Consider the following 6,000-nt stretch of genomic DNA (forward strand, 5'->3'; position numbering starts at 1 on the left):
CAGTTCTAAAATCAGACCAGGTCTCAAAGGTGACACAGGTGACACAGGTAGGGAAGAGAAGCCTGAATAAATAACTATGTGCACTGAGATGGTCATCTCAAAGAAAACACAGGAATGGTCAGAAAGAGAAGCCTCAGTCACCACAACTTTAGAAATGTTAAATCCCTTGGGGGAGTGGGTGAGGTAGAGAGAGAGATGAGCAAAAACTGGAGTGGAGACCTTTACTTGGTCTCTCTTTCATTGTGGCTAATTACTAGATAAAAATATAAGCTAAAACTAAATAAGTTTTATTTGCACATAGCTAAAATAACAAAAACAATATATTGTAATCACAGGATTTACAGCATTTGAGTGCAGTTTACTGTATTGAAAGGGTCTGTGTCGTTGCTAATGGCTCGTCACTGAACTACTTTTAAGGCACAGGCCAAACTGCTTTGCTAGTAATGAGTATCAAAAAAATCCCTTGTTATTTGGTAACAAATTTCGGCACCCAAGAACGAAATCTCAACCATGGTGTTGTTTACAGACTGGTAAGTTGACAGTGGATGTCTCACTCTGCCACTATTTCCTAGCACAAATGTCACCCACATAGTGATTCCCTTCTTCTTTGGATTAGGCAGACTTGACTCTACAATGGTTTTGTAGGGTACCAAGCGTGATTCCACTACCACTGGTGTACCATTGGTGCTGGGAATCCTATTGAAGTCACTCAGATTTCTATTGTTTTTCCTTTGGTAAAAGTCATACTGCAGCTTAAACTGTAAAGGTTATGTAAGTGAAATTCACAGGGCTGGTATGGACTGCTGCAAGCATCTCAGACACATGGTGCTATAATCAAGGTAAACGTGTTTGGCACATTGTATATTCAAAAATTATATATATATATATATATATAATTATATATTTATAAGCGTTTCCTACATTGAGCTGCATCTCGTGATATCGGCCACGCTCATTTCCGCCCATAATTTTTTTTCACAAAATCGTGAAATGTGCGGAACTTACTCCTCCTCGGCCAAGATTGGGGGGGACATGTCCCCCCCACATTTCAAAATCTATGCAGTTACGCAGAAGAACACCAGGTCTCCTCTGTGGTACAGAGAGAAAATCAGGCAAATATCTTTTCAGTTTAAGGCTTTATGTTCTACTAATACAACTGAAATCCAGTGAGCGCGCACCACGGCACTGGTGGCCGTGTTGGAAAGCAACCTGCGTCGCTCTTTAACAAGCCGGCAAGTGAAACACTATCACTTTCCATTAACGGCGCATTCAAAGCGTCTTTAGTCTCTGCAGAGCAAATGAAGACTACACACTGTAACATCCAAGTCTGATGATCACTAGATTGATTCTGATATATTAACAGTATCCTGTTGTTGAAAAGAGCATCGCTTTCTTTTGATAGATATCAGCCTGTTTTTTTACATTGGTTACTGTGAACAGAATGTCGCCGGTGAAACTAATCTTGGCTTTCACTCAGCATTCGTTATTTATTCAGGAAACAATCATTTTTGAGATGCATAGAGAGAGAAAATATGGTGGATAAAACAGTCCTGTTGGGCTTTACGCATAACGCACAGCTTCCTCTGTATGTAGGTTTACCTGCTTCAACAATGAGCTGCTCTGTGTTACTGCCAGAATCATTCTTTACGTTGTAAAGATTATTTAGATGCTTCAGGAATAATCAGATTGTTTTGTCAGCTTGTGCTACTGCAAAGCAAGCGGTTTGGTTGGCTACATGTCCATAATAAAAGGCACAGGCAACAATAGTTGGCTGGGCAGCAAGCTGATATTTTAAAGTGATCTTATCAACACATTCATGGAGATTTAAAAAGGAAAATAATTATTAAACAGAAATAGCTAAAGATAATCAACCGGCAAAGCAAATTGCATTCCCTAAAAATAACCATGTTGCAGCTGTTTGGAACCTGATGAACAGCAGATAAAATATATTATAATACTTGTACATGAGTAGGTTTGTCATTTTTGTCTTTTACTTTTTATGGGAGTAATTGTACTTTTTCTTGAGTAAAGATTTTGAGTAGCTACCTGCCACTGGCCAGCAGCACCAGTACTAGCACTGTCATGGTGAACATGAGTCAGACAGCAGAGATGAGGTCAACAGCAGAACAGAGTCAGAGCAGCAGTTTATGGTCAGATTGATGATGATATGGCTTATTTATTTATCTACTCAAGGGCTCAGCTGAAGTGATTACTTTACTTTAGGAGTGTTAGAGAGGTGTTTCTAGTTTTGAAAACGTATTTTAAAGGCTCATTTAGTTATGTACTCTACTTGCATAAAATTCTCTAGAATGCAGGAATGAAGGTTTCTAAAGACCCAGAGCCCCAACACATGCTTTGTCTGTAGAGTGGGCTCCTGGGTACTTTTTTTGCTCCGTCTGTGACCATCCTTGACCTTAAAAACATGTGCCAGGAGGTGTGCACGTGTCTCTGCTACGAGTCCATAAACAATTAGAAAGTAGTCAAAATGTTCACACAGAGACGAGCATCCGACTGTATTTTAAGAGGAAGAGGTCAGAGGTCACAGGAGCAGGAGTAGAAAAAACTGAGGAGGACGAGCTTGTAAGTTGTACGGATAGCTAGTAGACATAGTATATTCTAAAACTCACGTAGTAAAAAGACTTGGTTATTCCAGCAGCATGTCATCAGTGCATTGAAGACAGTTCTGTGTTCACAAACATTCACAGGGAGAGACACAGGAAATATCACAGACAGCTACATCAAGTGTAACATTAGGATAACTGAATACATTTGTACTGTGGCTACATTAACTAGTAGCTGTTCCATGGTTTTTATGTTTTGTTCTAGTTATATTATACTCGCTCTCTCTGACCCTCTCCCTCTTCGAGACTTCATAATCTCCCAACTCCAGTCTATTCTCCATCTTCTGTCACTACAAAGACCCTCTTTCAGCCACACTAATAAGTACATTCTGTTTTCAAAAGTCATTAGAAGTGAGCATTTAATCAGAATCGGAATGGCTTTATTGCCAAGTAGTGTTTAACACATACGAGTAATTTGTTTTGGTGATAAGGTGCTACACGTAGACAAACATACAGTTGACATAAATAAATGTAGAAATATATAAATATGGAATAGACAATGCAAGTTATATAATAATATTAAAAAGAATAGAGAAAAATAATACAACTATTTGCAGACGATTTATCTTTCTTTAACTATTTAAGTGCTTTATTTAAAAAAAACAAAACCAAACCCCCCTAGCATTTCACTGCCCCCCCCAGGTTCAAAGTCGCTCCTATGCCCCTGCCCCAGTGAATGCGTAAATTATGCCTCGCATATTTTGTTACTGTATTAGACCACTTATATTAACAACCAGTGAAGTAGCCAAGATAATCAGGTAAAAAGGGACCGACATATTCTCTTCTTCCATTTCTCCTCTGTTTAACAAAAGTTACTGTAATGTTAGCAATTAGACACATCAAAGCTGCATGGGGCCAGACTGTGTTCCTGCTGAGTTCTTCTGTAGGCTGTGACTTAAATGCTATCCATCTGCTCATGTAAATGTGTGATAAAGTAATACCATATCAAATACCTCTCCAAATAATGCTATTACACTCATTACTGTTGCTGCAGTGTAGACTGGTTCAATCAGAGTGTGAGTTTTGCTCTGTAGCTTGGCTTGCATACAATAAATACTGTAAGCTGTTGATAAGGATCCCATTTAAAGTGACTACTACAATTTAATGTACGTATATATGTGGGTATATGTTCATGTATAGCCTAGCCTACATTACAGACCACTACTGGCCTCAGAATCAGCTGCCCTGCCAATCTCCTGCTTTGCTCTCTCCTAAAATATTTTCCAATATCCATCTGGTCAATAAATGTAATGATATGCTGGTACAATAGCATTAACAGGGACATTATGACATTTAGTTTTTACTGACAACAACATTCTTTGGGGACTGATATTGTTTTGAAATACTATGGAGATGACAAGTGTTTTCCATAGCCAACCCAAATCATATCGCCATCCTTTTACCTCAAGTAGCAACATACACAAGTAGTAACATAGCTAGGCAAGTAACAGTTATTAAAAACAACTTACAGTTTCACTCTATCACTCACTATGTTGAATGAATCTTCCTTCACCATTCACCTGTGTGTGTTTGTGTGCGTGTGTGTGTCAGTGTGCGAATGTTGTAATGTAGCAATGAAATGCAGCCTCCCTCAAGGTCCTAATGCCCGACCACAGTAAGGATTTAAATTTTGAAGCAGTGGAAACAACCAGAACGCTTATTTAAAGCCAATAAATATTATATTATTCTATCATATATCAATATTCTTGCTTTTCTTTGTTGAGTAGCTACATGTCTAAATAAAAAAATCAAAATAATTATTATTTGGGGGGGCTTAGGACCATTTTAGAGTAGCCTACCCTAAAATAGACCTGATGATGTCCATGACAAGAAAATATGTAATATCTCTGCATTGGTCTCTCCGATTGACACAAAATTTGGGCCACTACTTTCCCACGCCACACAGCGGTTGCGGAAAGACTTTGGAGACAATCAACCACTAGGTGGTACTCTTGTTTAAATTTTTTTCTAAATAGCTGTTAAATAGATTAGAGTAGTATAAAATGGTGCACACATGGTAGACACCAAAAGTTATTAAAAGAATTCTAATAATCCAAAACCTGCGCAAGTTATAAAGAACCAACTTCCAGGAGGTTATCTCCACACAGGTCTGACTGATTACCACGAAATTTTGGCCAGCAGTTTCCCTTGCCAAACTGAAGCTCTGCACAATTTTGACGCCAGTCAGCCAGTAGGTGGCGCTTTGTTGCAAAGCCAAAAAAAGTGATGAAAAAAATTATAAAATTATTTTAAAAAACGACTCGTTATCCATGTTTGTGCTTTTTTACTGAATGGGTGGGCACAGAGAAGTACTTTGTGTCTGTGTGTATACTGCTATATTTAGTTGTCCTAATTCAATGACCTTGTTCTTTACTCTAGAAATAAAAAGTCCCATTTTATCTCTGGGTAAAATATTGCATTCATGTACATTACTGCATATATTTATGTTCTCTGCTCAGGCAATAAGGTAATGCTTTGAGTTGGCATCCTGATATATTAATATGACTAATGTGTAGTTAAACAATATCATTCAGATACTGTCATGCTATGCGCCTGCCAGCCTTGTTTAAGTCAGTCCTCTGTTCTGTTAGTTTAGTCTTCTCTGTATCTGCCTTGTAATCTATGTTATTGTTGTCTTGCCGGTCTTGTTTAGTTAGTTCTCCGTCTGTGTTATTCTAGTCTTCTCCGTGTCTGCCATGTAGTCTATGTTAAGTTTATCTGCTTTCTGGTGTTCTGATAACTTGCTATTTCCATGATTTGCTGTTCTGTTCTGGTTGGCCTGGATATATATATAAGTTATTGTTCTGGGGCCCAAGCACCTCCGTGATGCATTATCTAAAGATATAGTTTCCCTTGATGGCATCACCCTGGCCTCCAGCACCACTGTGTGGAATCTTGGAGTTATCTTTGATCAGGACATGTCGTTTAAGTCTCACATTAAGCAAATTTCAAGGACCACCTTTTTTCACCTACGTAATATTGCGAAAATCAGGAACATCCTGTCTAAAAATGATGCAGAAAAACTAGTCCATGCATTTGTTACTTCTAGGCTGGATTACTGCAATTCCTTATTATCAGGCTGCTCGAAAAAGTCCATTAAGACTCTTCAGCTGATCCAGAATGCTGCAGCATGTGTTCTGACAGGAACCAGGAAAAGAGATCATATTTCTCCTGTTTTAGCTTCTCTGCATTGGCTTCAAATAAAATCCAGAATAGAATTTAAAATCATTCTTCTTACCTACAAAGCTCTTAATGGTCAGGCACCATCTTATCTTAAAGAGCTCATAGTACGTTACTACCCCACCAGAGCACTGCGCTCCCAGAATGCAGGGTTACTTGTGGTTCCTAGAGTCTCCAAAAGTAGACTAGGAGCCAGAGC

At 38.6% G+C, this 6,000-nt stretch overlaps 1 protein-coding gene across 1 annotated transcript in view; it reads right to left on the reverse strand.

Moving 5' to 3' along the window:
* LOC123986139 (glutamate receptor 2-like) overlaps positions 1 to 6,000 on the reverse strand; it is a 135,779-nt gene that overhangs the window by 73,699 nt on the left and 56,080 nt on the right. The window lies entirely within an intron of this gene.

Source organism: Micropterus dolomieu, linkage group LG01 (assembly GCF_021292245.1).
Source record: "Micropterus dolomieu isolate WLL.071019.BEF.003 ecotype Adirondacks linkage group LG01, ASM2129224v1, whole genome shotgun sequence".
NCBI lineage: Eukaryota > Metazoa > Chordata > Actinopteri > Centrarchiformes > Centrarchidae > Micropterus > Micropterus dolomieu.